General features: G+C 37.4%; 2 long non-coding RNA genes across 3 annotated transcripts in view; one reads left to right on the top strand and one right to left on the bottom strand.

The window, feature by feature from the left end:
• The window catches only part of LOC309659885, a 58,258-nt gene extending 45,078 nt beyond the window's left edge, over positions 1 to 13,180 (bottom strand). The window contains exons 1-2 of the long non-coding RNA XR_014263019.1: positions 10,751 to 13,180; positions 76 to 6,347 (exon numbers count right to left, since the gene is read on the bottom strand). This is a non-coding gene — a long non-coding RNA (uncharacterized lncRNA). The remainder of the gene's footprint in view (positions 1 to 75; positions 6,348 to 10,750) is intronic.
• The window catches only part of LOC309659886, a 372,324-nt gene that overhangs the window by 317,433 nt on the left and 40,197 nt on the right, over positions 1 to 14,694 (top strand). The gene's annotated exons all lie outside the window — the stretch shown is intronic.

Raw genomic sequence — 14,694 nt, 5'->3', positions numbered from 1 at the left:
TCCAGATAGGTTTGTGACTGAAAAGCACAAACTACATAGTCAGACTAGCTCTGTGAACTTGTCCAAGTTACTCACCTCTCTGCACCTCAGTTTTTCCATCTGTGAAATGTGGACAGCAATAGTTCCTAGATCATAGGGTTGCTTCAAGAATTAAAAGAGAAAATGAACGTAAAGACCCTTCTCAGCATGGATCCTGGTGCATGGTAAGGGTTTAATACATGCTTACTGTTGTATTTTATGTTTTATTTCTTCCTTGTTTGTCATAACCCTACCTATTTCCTTCTGCTCCAATACTTATACTTACATAAAATCATAGAACTTTAGAACTGAAAATGTTATTACAAGTCACCTTGTGACCCATTCATTTTTTTAGAAGAATAACCTGAAATCTGGTTTATTAGTACATTTCTTGGTTGAATCTGCTACTCAAGGGCAAAGTCCAGGATAGAACCACTTTCTGCTATATCATACTGACTGTGAACCAGAACTGTGTTCTTTGGTCTGCATATTTATTAAGTACTACTATAAGCCTAGCATTAGGCTAAGCCCTGGGGATTAAAAACAAAAAATGATGATGTAGCTCCTTCTTGGGAAGCACTCACAAGGGGCTGGGGTGGGGGAAGCAGGCAGGGAACGAAGGTGTAAATCCATTAAAATGCAGTAAGATAGCATGGCTAATATACAGGTGTGCAAAGGGAGCTGTGAGACAATTTGACTACCTTAGAGAGTCTGGGTTTTGACAAATCTTTTTCACAGATGCCAGAAATTCATGAAAAACCACCTGCAATCATCTATTTCAAGCAAAATACCCATCGACACACAGTTAGTCAGTCCCCAGCTAGGATATAACTCATTTCTGCTAATATCACACCCCCTCCTATCAGAGCTGTTGGATTAGTTTACCAATGTGCATCTATGACCTCTTCACTCTCAGCCTAAATATGGTTTTTAATTTGAGAGAGGAGATAGATGAAACAATGACCTGAGAGCATAGATTTGTTAGAGTGAAATCTAATTATGCTACTGACTTGTCGTATGACTTGGTAGAAATCATTTCTTCATGCTGCTTTTATCTACTTATCTCTAACAAAATCTCCTACTCCCCAGGGCTATTGTGGGAAAAATTTTGCCCAAGTGATGCATGATGCATGATGCTTTGTAATTATGAAACATTTTTCACTAAAAATACTAATTTCTTATGTCTGTCTATTCTATTTGATACAATTATGATATTTGCAAATGTGCAAATATACCAGGAAGAAAAGTTATAAAATAGTATTTGAAGGACTTTAGAGTCTCCTTTGTTTCTGAATGATTATGTTTAATCATTCTGCAGATGGGTTAAGAGTTTTCTTCATACAAGATTTGAAATGTATATTCAACATGATTGCAGCTTAACTTCTGAGGCAAGAAAAGATGGAAGTCCTCAGGATAATGGACAATACCAATTTTAAAAGCAATCATCCTGAATCCTATGATGAATTGCTGAATTCACCTTATTCATTTATTCATGCTTCCATTCAAGAGCAGTACGCTGAGTTCTTATATGTCAGTTGCCAGGCCAGGCATAAAAGATACGAGGTTGAATAAACATCTGTCTAGTGGTTAGTTAATGAGTGAATGAATAAATGAATCTATAAATATCTCTCTCTCCTTGCGCCACAGAGGTCCTCACACTCTAGTAGACAAGACAGAAATATACATAGCTAACTATAATACAATGTGATAAATGCTGTAACAGAATGATGTCCAAAGTGCCAGAGGAGGCATACTAGTTCTGCCTGACAGCTATGTCAGAGAATGCTTTGTACTGGCAATATTTAGCTCAAATATTAAAGAATTAGCCAACTCAGATAGTCCCAAAGCCAATTATGAAAAGTCCATCTTACACTGATTTATTTTAATATTAAAGTGTTTCAAATTTATTTACAGCATTATGGCTACATGGTTCAAGATTCAAAAGCCACAAGGGATTTGTGAGAAAAGTTCCTATCTCACACTTGTCACCCAGCTATCCAGTCATCTATTCCCTTTGCTGAAGGATCTAATGTTATCAGGGATACTTAGAGAGAAGTTAAATATATATATATTTAAATAAATAATTTATATAAATATATATATACACACTTAACTTTTGCTGTAATAAAAAATCTTGCAACAAATATTTCTATACATATTATATTTTGTAGCAATAATACCAAGAAATAGGATTATAAGGTCAAGGGGTAATTATATGGAATTTTGATAGGTATTGCCAAGTTGCATCACCTTGCGCTCCAACCAGCAAGTGTGACAATGTCTGTTTCTCCACATTAGCATTAGCTATTTATTCATCATTAGCAGTCTGTTGCAAAAACTCTTTTGGTTTTTTCTAATTTATTACATCCCCACTGCTCTTAAACACCTTAATTATCAGACCTTTAATTCCTGTCTCTGACCTGGATCTGTTTTTGGCTCATGCCAGAATCACTGAAACTTTATGTAAATTTCTATATCTGGAAAAAAAGACAGCCTAAATGTATTTACAATTCACACATATTTGCCCTTTGGAACTTTAGAACCATTTGACCAGAATATTATATTTAAAATGTTGCATCTTGTCTTTTGGTATAAATTTGGGAAATTTGCCATCTTTATAAAATTGAATATTTGTTATCGAGGTACATGTATATCTCTCCTTTTACTCAAGCCTTCTTTCATTCTATCAATAAAGTTCTTTTGCTTTATCATTCAGATCTTGCACATTTCTTACTTTTATTTTAGTTAAATCCACATTTAGTGTTTTTATCATTATGACTATGTGAATATAGTTCACTGTTGAGGTACATAATAAATTATTATCACATTTTCATCCTGACACAACTCTTTTTGTTTTTCTGGAGCTATCAGTTGCCTCGTATGTTTTTCTATATGCTAAAATGTCCTCTAAGTCTTCCCACATTCTCCTATGGCTCTGTAAAACTTCTCTCAGTATTCCACATGTTCAAACCTGTCAGGTATACCAGAAGTTCCCATTTGTTTTCTCTGGTGATCTGCCTCCCAGTCCTCTGTCTTCCTATTCCAATCATTGTTGCTCTGCTACAAAATCCTGGGCCTTCCCTTCCCAGTTACCTGGAGATTGCCTTTGGCTCTGTACTATTGCATCCCCTGTATCTTCCTCATTCTTGGTTTTCTCTCTCACTTTGGTGGAGTACACGCTTTAGTAGCTTCATGAAGAAAGTTTTGTTCTCTCTTCACACTTGATGCATAGTTTGTCTGGGTAAAGAATTCCAGGGTAAATATGTTTCACTCACGTTTGAAGTACTTTGGATTAGGTCCCCATTATCTTCCAGATTCTTGTGTTCGGCTACTGAGAAGTCTGAAGCTGCTCTTTGCTACGTGACCTCTTTTACTGTCTGCAAGTTTTGAGGATCTTGTTTTTCCTCCTAATGTTAAGAATTTCCATGATAGGAGTATCTTTTTTTTTTTTCAATTACTATGCTGGGGATTCAGTGGGCTTAAGATTCATATCTTTTGGTTCTGAAAGACGTTCTTGCACTACTTCTTTGAGAAATTATTTCTCATCACCTCCTTTTTTCTTTTTCTGGGACTCCTACTAATTAGATTTTGGATCTCCTAGTATGATAAAATGAATGTGGATTCATTCACCAAATGCTAACTTAGATGAGTTACATTATGCATTATTAAATTTGAAAATACTCCTTTTGTGAGAGGCATACCAAAACAGAGTATCTTATAGTGATAATATGGAATTTGCTAACACCAATAAGTGGTTAAAACTGGAACTGTTGATATGTATATTTTAAGGGTTTTAAATGTATGCATGGGTTATGCACAGTCATTTAATGGGCTATGGAGGCAGACGGGGCTGCGTAAAATTTGGCTCTACAGCTTACTACCTGCCTAAATTCTCTGAACCTGTTTCCACATCAGCAAAATGGAGATGGTAATGACACTTGTGATACTTAATTGTGCTATTTAAATGATAAATTGTACTCAAAGAACTTCTCATAATGCCTGCCACATAGTATATAGTCAATAAATAGTATATGTTTTTTCTAATGGAATGGGTTAAGGGGAAGTTGACAACGTTTAGAATACTTGGCCCACTAGAATCTGATTTCATAGAGAGCTGCCATGTGTTTCTATAAACATTCTGATGTTACTTTGTAAGACATGAACACTATACAAAGTGGGCCATTCATCTGACTTTAGAATAGCATGTCTTATATTCTTGTATCCAGAAAAGCCCTTTTTGTTGCCATACTGATGAATAGCTCAAGAAGTTCTTTATCAAACTGTGTAGTTTAGTCCCCTAGTTAGATACTCATTAACCTATGAAGGAAAATAGGCAACCAAAAAAAGCAAGAAAGATGGACCCAAACAGAAAAAGGTGGTGAGATCAGAGGAGGAAAAACAGATATAGAGGGAACCAAGACCAAAGGCAGGAAAGGAGGAGAGACCCAAAAGAACCATTGGATTGGGATAGTGTTTAGTGAAATGCTTCTGTCAGTGTGATAAGTGGCCTTTCCCTGGAATAATCCCAGAAGCAGTCTCATGGGTCAATCTTATTAGAGGTAAAAATAAGAAGGCTGTTGGAGATGGAGGCACAAATCCATCAGAAGAGTTTTGACTGCCAAGGCCATTACACGTGCAGCTAAAACCAAGAGAGATATACATAAGCTACTGATGGCTGCTACCTCCATGGTGTATGGAACAATGGTTTTTCTGGGAAAGCATCTTGTTGATAGAAACAAATGTTAGTTTTTGCATCTGTAGTCTATCCACTTCCTTGATCCTATTGTCTGGTTATCTGGTTAGCCTAGTTTATCATGTTCTCTCTGAGACCAAGATTAAGAGAATGGAGAAACACAAAACATGGAATTACTTCTGGATCCTGATTTAAAGTGGTGTGATGTTGACACTAGCTCACCTGATCATCCGAGAGGCCCTTGTTATGGACTGAATGTTTGTGTCCACCCTAAAATCATATATTGAAATCCTAACACCTAATGTGATAGTATTAGGAGGTGGGGACTTCAGGAGGTAATTAGGTCATGAGGGTGAAGTCCTCATGAATGGGATAAGTGCCTTTAGAAGAAGAGGTATGAGGGCTTCCCTGGTGGTGCAGTGGTTAAGAATCTGCCTGCCAATGCAGGGGACATGGGTTCGAGCCCTGGTCCGAGAAGATCCCACATGCTGTGGAACAACTAAGCCCGTGCCCACAACTACTGAGCCTGCACTCTAGAGCCCGCAAGCCACAACTACTGAGCTAGCATGCCACGACTACTGAAGTCTGTGTGCCTAGAGCCCGTGCTCTGCAACAAGAGAATCCACCGCAATGAGGAGCCCACGCACTGCAACGAAGAGCAGCCCCCGCTCGCCACAACTAGAAGAAAGCCCACGTGCAGCAACGAAGACCCAACACAGCCAAAAAAAATAAATAAAATAAAATAAATAAAACATTAAAAAAAATTCTTCAAAAAGAAGAAGAAGAAGAGGTATGAGAGAGAGATTTCTCTCTGCCATCTGAAGATACAAGGAGAAGATGGCCATCTGTAAACCAGGAAGAGGACCTCACCAAGAACCTGACTATGCTGGCACCCTGATCTCATACTTCCAGCCTCCAGAACTGTGAGAAGTAAATGTTTGATTAAGCCACCCAGCCTATGGTGTTCTGCTATAGTCTGAATTGACTGAGAAAGCCCCTAAAGTACTTAGTTTCTACTGGGTTTAGTGGCAAAAGCAGTGAACTTGTGATGACTAGAACCGTTTCCTAGTTGTGGTTCTGCTAATTGTCCTTAGGTAAATCTCCTTACTTCTTGAATACTTCACTTCCCATATGTGTAAAATTATTTTATTCATCTAGCTGCTAGTTGGTTCTTAAGTCCTTTGGGTCAAGGACACTTTGAGAATCTGATAAAAGTCACAGTTCATCTCCTCAGATCATGTGTGTTACAGTATTAAAGATGAGCAAGAAGTAAACACACACTTGAAGACATCCTCTAAAAATTAGATTGGATTTCTCATGTATTTATCCAAAAACACAAAATATTTGGGAAATGAGCTGCTACCCAGAACAGGAGCAGCTGCAGTTGACCCCAGTGTAGGTTCTCTTGGGTCTAGCCTTCTAAAAGGGGGCTGGTGACACTATTTATGCAAAACAGGATCTTACCTGATCCAAGAAGGGGAATGCTTGCTGTCCCACTTTGCTTTTATACTGAGGGCTTGCTTCACCATTGGTGAACTTACACTAACAGCCTGTGAGCTTCCAGTCAGCGAAAATTTTACAAAGAGCTTGTCCTTAATTCTTGAGTTATGTGTCATCAGCTTGACCACATCCTTACCTAAGTTAGGAGAAATCATAGTCAATGCCCTGATTTCCACCTCCAGCTTTCCCGCATTTCAGAAAACACTCACAAACACACACACACACACACACACACACACACACACACACACACAATTTGGCACATAATTTCAGAGGGTTCACAGATTCTTCACCCCTGCCCCCAGTTTATCCCATGGACTCCAGGTTAAGTCTCTGATCTGGATGATCTTTATGATGTTTCTGACCTCTAAAATATTATCGTTCTGAGCAAGACATTTTACTCATCACCAATATTCCTTCAGACTACAGTGGGAGGATTTGAGGGTGGAATGAGCGACTTTCATTTTGTAGCTTTCAGACCAGCAACATAACATTTTCTTTTTGATCTGTTTATTTTCCTATTTTAATGGTAAAGTTGACAGAGTTTAGAGCTATCATGAAAAGCTCAAAACAACTTCATCTCTCACTCTTGTTCACATTAGAGATTATTGTGTCCCAGAATAATATTTCTAAAATCCAAGGTAAAAGATTTGGGGGAGTCATTCTGTGTTGACTTCAGCTGAGAGTGAAATTAATGTCTGTACTGTGGTTTATATCTCAAATTAATTTAACCTACTACTCTGTCTTGAGAGAAGTATGATATCCTACCTTTCATGTTTCATCTGAAATATCATCTCGGAAAACTCTTATTTAGCCAGAAATGGTTTCATGTGCATGGTCACCATCATTATCAGTTCATTTAATACTGTTCAACTAAACATCCAGTGGAGCCCTTACTGACCTGTTTAGCCATTCATTCCAAAAATAATTTATGGGAATGGGTAACATTTACTGAGCACTTACTGTGTGCTGGGCACTACGCTAAGCACTTTGCAGATACGTTTAATCCTATTTTGATTTCATCTTTTCAGGGATCTGGAAATCATCTTCTGCTTTCCTATGGTTTTGGTGCAGCAGGTCATAGCCGTTTGTGAGGAGGCGATGTTTTCATTTCCCTAAAACCTTGAGGTTACTGCTGCTGCAGCTACTCTTATGGTTAGTGAGAACGTGGAGCTAAGGATGAGGCCAGCAGCAGCTGTCTGGGTGGGAGGAGCACCGGGCTTCTGAGTGCTACCAGGAGGCGACCACTAACCTCCAATAGAGGATCCTGGAAAACCTTGGAAGTGGAGAAGGATCACAGAGTGCCTACTGAGTAGCATGCTTAGTAATGTCTACTTTACTACATTTCTTCTTCATTTTACTATGTGAGATGGGTCTTATTACCTCTCTCTGCAGAGGCCTGAGAGTCAGACAAGTCCCCTGGCTAATGCACATGGATCTGGGATTCTAACTAAGCAGGTTACCCTTCAAAGCTAACCCTCCTTCCACTGCCTCACCATGAAAAAGAGAGGAAAGGGGAGAGAAAGGCATAGAGGAGAGGAAATCATGCTTTCCAAAAGCAACATGGATCCCAGAAGTTGAGATTGATGGATAGAACCTGATCTGCTGCTCAAAACTGCTGACTTAGATGCTGTTGGGTTGACAGGAGGCTGGGTTAACTCCCTGATAGGAAACACTAGATGTCAAGTAGCAAACAGACAGATAAACAAACAATATATATGCTCATTTGACTGACAGGAATTCTCCTATTTCAATTGATTTAGACCATGAGCTACACTCTCTCACAATATATCCTATCAACAATTTTGAGCAGCTAATCATATTCTCTTTTCAAAATATATTTGAGTTTTTTTTTTTTTCACTTACCTTAAGGGTTTAATCACATATATCCAAGGGATGATAAAACTTAACTAAGCTAGTTTCTGAAAATTCTTTTGCTCTTTGCAAAGGAATCTTGCCAAGGAGGGAGACTCTTGTTATCATAATTTAGGGTCTTTAAATCAGAGCGATGAGAAATCATTTTAATTAAGGAAAATCCCTATGTCTTCCCTAACAGCTGGTTTGCTTGCAAGTAAGAAAGCCTAAAAATGAATCAGAGAAAAAGGATTTGCACAATTTCTAAAATAACTTGATATATTTAGAAGTGTGACTCTGTGTGTACGTGTTCTTGTGCAAATGTAGAAAACCAGAGAGCTTGTGTGAGAGTTTTAACCATGTAGTAATTTTCAGAATCTTCAAATATCACATGAAATACACAGCACAGTTCTATAGTTCTACATGTAATGCTCAATTATGCCTGGCTGTGAGCTCCATATGGCTATAGCAGTGTATGAAAGTATGGATTTCAAGTTTTTAAATTCAGGAAATAGAACTGCTGTGTGTGCCAACATGGTAAAGAGGTTATCTTAGGTATATGATAGTGTGAGGTTAAATAGCAGTGAGAAATAGTAATTAGGGAAGTACTATTTGTAGAAAGATGTATGCACCTTTTTTTCCTGTCTATAATCTGTGGTGCATTTGGTGGTTTGGCCACAGAACAACAGGTGGTACCTAATGTTAAAAGCTGAAAAGCAGTTACTATGGAAACCAGAGGCAAATTTAGATCTCTGCATCCACTCTTTGCTGCATATAGAAAAAAAATGTGTTATAATAGAAATGAAAAAACTGAAGTATGATTCACATCTATGTCTTCTGAGTCTTAAAATATCTACTAAATACTGTGAGATGTTGAGTAAGTTACAACTTCTCAGCCTCAGCTTCCTATAAAATCTGTAAGAATGGTGGAATCAGAGACCATTTCTAAGATCTTTATATTTCTGCATTTTTCCAAATTCCCTTTTCTAAGTATATGTCTAAAATAATAGCAAATCTATTTTTTAGAGTATATAAAATTCTACAAATGTATAGATAATGAAAAATAATATTTAAACTACTAAGTACTTCTTAAATAGAATTTATAAAACATAGAAAAAAGTTCAAGTCACTCATAGTACCAAGACTCAGAGAAAACAGCTGCTAATATTATCTTTGTGTCTTTCCAGTCTTCTTTTTATAGAATGATTTAATGTACTTGAGATCATTTTGTATGCATGTATACTATAAATATATGCTATGTCTTTTTTATTTAATACAAACCAATACATTAAAAATGCTTAATGGGCATTGTTTTAATGACAGCATAATATATGGCTAGATGGACAGACCTTAAGGTATTCAACATTTTTTGGTTTTTTGGACAATTAAGATGTTTCAAATTTTTTTATTATAAATAATGCTATAATGATTGAATTTGTGCATAAGCTGTATCCACATTTCAAGTATATGCCTATAAGTAAAATAACTGGGTAAAGAGTACAATATCTAGATTACTATATATTACTTTTGAGATGTTATATACATATATATGTATGTGTATTTATATATTTAGAGAGAGAGAGACTTTTTCAAGTTACAAGTAACAGAAAATCAATTAAAACCGACTTTAAAAGAGGGTTCAAACAATGTTACTAATAATAATAGTTAACATTTATTGAGCACTTCCTATATATCAGGCACTGTTTTTAAGTACTTAATATTACACATTTATTTAACTCTCACAGCATTCAGTAGGAAAGTAACATTATGATTCCTGTTTTCCTACTTTCCTATCTCTTGCCTCTGCTCCCCTCCATATGGCTGCATCTCCAGGCAGGTTTACTCTGTCTCTCCAGCTGCTCCAGATAGATTCACATCCTCTCAGACCCAAGTCCATAGGATGAATCGTGCCTCTTTTCTGGTTGCTCAAGCAAAAATTCTGGGTCCAGAATTGACTCTGGGCCCAGACTCCTGGTTTGACCTTGGCCCCATTTTCATCCTTAATCCCGTCACCCGGGGAGTGTGAGGCCCTGATTGGCCACACCTAAGCTAAACCCCAACCCAGCCCTTGAGCTGGGAAGAGAATCACCTACACTGCAATGCATGCCTGAAAGTGGGGATGGAATCACTCCCCAAAGACAAACCAGGTACTGTTGTCAAAAGCCGAGTGAATGGAAAGCAGAGAGTTAATTCCACTACAGCAGCAAATTCTACTACAATGAAGACTCAGAAATTTGGGGTGCGTTTTGAGAAGGGAAGAGTGACGACAAACTTTCTGGAAGAAAAATATCTTTCTGGTTCCAGCTTCTAAGGAGTAGTGATTATTCTTTTTCACATTTACAGTGCAGAGTACTGGTTTTAGTCTAAGAGAACTGTTCAGATGCTAGACACACCTAAGATAAATGTACTCATTTACCTTCAAAATTAAAATATATATGTAAAAAAAGAAATTTAAAGAAACCCTAGTAGATTCACTTTTTCCAACTTAATGCCATTATTTTCTTCAACCTCTGTGGTATGGTCAAGAAATTATCTAGATAAATCACATTTTTCCCAACTATAAGACAAAATATAAGGTTTCTTTGCTGCTTTGCCAGTGCTTGGGGGTATAATAGAGACTGTAGTTATTCTTCAGTTAGAATAATCATCCACAACTTAACGGCTGCAGTACCAAATTGCATTTACCAAGTGTGTCTGCTTATTAATCTTGCTGTTGTTTTTGCTGTGTAATGGAGGTAGTGTAGGATAGGCGAGTAAAGATGTCTGAGCTGTACATGGATTGCCATGGAAACATCAGCTGGCCAATCAATGGAGAGTACTCAGAACATATGCCTCTTCTACTAGACAGTCTTGATAAACTGATGTTCTGATATTGAATCCTTTTGGCTCTCATGCCATTTGCAGTGATAGTTTTTGTTGACATCCAAATATATGACACACACCTGTTATAAGAAAACAGGTGTATACATTCAGATGTATACATTTTTAGTCTTAAAAACCTTAAGCACTATGTACATGTACCCACATAGGCAGTTATTTCTCCCTCCAAAATGTTCCCCAAATTTCTCATACATTCTCCTTTCCCAGTCATTTAACCCAACATTTCCTCACACCATCTGCTTATCTCCACCCTCCCCACCATTACATCCCAAAACACCTTAGTCTAGTTGGCATAGAGCAATTTTCACAATATCAAGAAATATATAAACATGAGACTGTTTAAAACTCTTTTCAATTTTAGATGTAATAAGAAGACCAAGTGCAAAATATGCTCAGAAGCACCACCAAAGAGTCAACCACCAAAAACATGAAAAAGCCAATTTCATATTTCTCTACTGAATTCAGAAAATAGAAAATAGATCTGTTTCTCAGGAAAGCTTGAGAAAAATGAATGAAGGGAAAGTTAGAGTCTTTGGGGGCATAGTCTAATTTATAAAAATGTGTAAATTATATTTTGCAATAATCTGTCAGTTCTGAGACTAGTCCCACTGATTAGAAAAAGTGTTTGTAAGTTTCTCTCAGGTGGTGAACTCTTCATCTGCAGAAAAGTTCAGGCTTTCTGGGTCTTAAATGAATTGCTCATGGAGTGACATGTTCTCAACAATAGCTTCCGTGAGCAAGAAGAAGGATGTGCCATGATGATAAAGACAAAATCAGGCCCTCTGGTCTTTGCTATTGTTGTTGCATAAAAGATTTAAAGGACTGACTTCCACTGAGCAGACTGAACAATAAACAATGGCTGCTGACATTTAAACCTATCTCCAGATCACACAGTCAATCTGTGGTGAGGATTGAGCACAAGTCTTAAGACCACTTAATGTCCAACTCATTCACTGGTAGAACAATGGCTGATTTGACAATATAATACTAATGCTCTTATTGTTTGGGCTCACTAAAGAATTAAACATTATGAAAAACAATTCTTTTTGTATATAAACCAAGGCTTTAAAAATGTCCAATACTCACCTCCTTGACTTTGTGCAGGAGTTGTTCTAGCAGCTTGGGATCCATCAATGAATAAAGAAAGATTTCCTGTCCTCATAGAGTGTACATTCTAACAGAGAAGGCAAACAGTAAGAACGAACATATTAAGCATATTAATTATATAATATGTTAGAAAGTAAAAGTTTCTGTGAAGGTGATTGGTAGCCTCTTAATTACTAAAAACTTATCTTTCTTGATTTCCTCAGACATTTGTTATGTTGAACCCATTCTTATTATTTCATTCCACAGATGGACATATGTTTTTGGAATGCCTAAGCATTGTGCTACGGATCCAACAGAGCACGTGGCATATTTTACCTCTCCCCTTCTCCTCTGGCAGTTCTTTCACTTTTCTTAAGCCACATCCTCTACCTCTTCAGCAGGCCCTTTCTCTTCTGTCTGCTCCATAAATATTAGGGTTCTAACTTCTACAAGGTTTTATCCACTGTTCTCTCCTTGAGCCAAATGCTTTTTTTTTTTTTTTTTTTGTAATCTCCCTGACTCTGAACCTTCAGCAATATGTGAACGACTCTACATCTTGTCTCAGTAATTCATTCATTCATTTATTCATTTAATAAATATCTATTGAACATTTACTATTTTCCAGCCACTATACTAGGAGCTGGGAATTCAAGAATACATAAGAAAGACATGGTCTCTACCCTCATAGAGACTACAGTCTAGGGAGAAGACAGACAAAAAGCAAGTAAAGAAACAAATGAATAAAAATAACCGTAGCATTATGACAATTTCCGTGAAAGAAACAAGCAAGGAGAAGAGAATAAGAATATGGGAGACCTACTATGAGATAGGATAGTCAGGGTGAGCTCTGAGGAAGTGACATTTGGCAGAAACAGAATGATGAAAAGGAACAAGCCTTCTGAGAGTCTTCAGAGGAAGACCATTCCAGGCAAAGGGAAGAGCATGAGCTAAGGTGGAAAAATCTTGCTGACCTTTGTCACTGGATGAAAATGAACACAGGAGAGAGTGGTGTGAGATTAGTTTGGAGAGAAACACAATAGCTAGAAGATGCAAGATCTTGAAGTCCTAAAAATGAATTTGGATTTTATTCTAGATAGAGTTGGAAAATACTGAATTATTTTAAGCAAAGGATTAATATAATCTGACTCATTTTTTTTTTAATTTTTATTTATTTATTTATTTATTTATTTTTAATTTATGGCTATGTTGGGTCTTCATTTCTGTGCGAGGGCTTTCTCTAGTTGTGGCAAGTGGGGGCCACTCTTCATCGCTGTGCGTGGGCCTCTCACTATCGCGGCCTCTCTTGTTGCGGAGCACAGGCTCCAGACACGCAGGCTCAGTAATTGTGGCTCACGGGCCCAGCTGCTCTGCGGCATGTGGGATCTTCCCAGACCAGGGCTCGAACCCGTGTCCCCTGCATTAGCAGGCAGATTCTCAACCACTGCGCCACCAGGGAAGCCCCTGACTCATTTTTTAATCATTACTCTTGCTACTAAGAAGAAAGTGAAATTACACGTGTAGAGACAAGAAGAAAGCTCTCACTGAAAAGACCACAACGAAAAGTCTCCCACCTGGTAGTCATTGCCTGAAACTCCTTTAATGGGAAACACAACTTTTCCCCACAAATATTATTAAAATCATTGCAAAAAATTAAAACATCCAAGGAAGGAGGAAAAATAACCTACTAAATTCCTGGCAACATGTTAGGTACACTCTTATATTTTCCATGTATTGTTTTAATGTAAAATGCAATGTGAATACACTTGACCCTTGAACAACCAGGGGTTAGGGGTGCCAACCCTCCACACAGTCAGAAATCTGAGTATAATTTATAGTCAGCCCTCCACATCCACTGTCCCTCCATATCCATGGTTCCACATCCCTGGATTCAACCTACTGCAGATTGTGTAGTACTGTAGCGTTTGTTATTTTAAAAAATCTGCACGTAAGTGGACCTGTGCAGTTCAAACCTGTGCTGTTAAAGGGTCAACTGTATTTTATTCTAAAGTTTAGGTAAAATAAAGTCAGATTCAAAAAGAAGTTGAACACATAGGTATTTCTTGCCCTGAAGGACTGAAAATATTTGTGTTTTTAATGGCTGCTGTGTATAGTGCCTGATACATAATTGATTGATTACTGTACAGTTGATGGAAAGTGAATTTTCTTATTGAGTCTCATTTCTACTGTTTTCTATTTTTAAAGGAAAGGTTTGTTCTAGAGGTTTATCAGCATCACTAGTGAAATAGTGACACAGACTTGGTCACTTGGAATCCAATTATCCTAAAGCGAGTCTAGTTATTAAAGGAAGATATTAGAAATGGTTGACTACTTGGATACTTTCTAAGCAGTTAAAACATCTGGATAACCACAGATATTCCTCCATTTAATTAGGAGTTTTAGTGTTGTGCTAGATTAATAACCTCAGAGTCTTCTTGAAAAAAATATCTGGGGTTGAGATTTTCCTTAACTGTATGCTACTCACAAAGAAAAACACCAGAATTGTACTTCATTCATTCATCCATTCAGTTAGTCATTAAATAAATACTAACAGAGACCTAGAATGTTAGCCCTGGGCAATGAGATTTTGCAATAGTGAACAAGCAACAAAATTTAAGCTCTCATGGAACTTAGTTTCTAGTGGGGAGATAGTAAAACAAATAATA

This window comes from Balaenoptera physalus (assembly GCF_965194825.1).
Source record: "Balaenoptera physalus genome assembly, chromosome: 4".
Taxonomy (NCBI): domain Eukaryota; kingdom Metazoa; phylum Chordata; class Mammalia; order Artiodactyla; family Balaenopteridae; genus Balaenoptera; species Balaenoptera physalus.
Note: the sequence above shows the minus strand (reverse complement) of the source record. Positions and strands in the feature narration are given on the sequence as shown.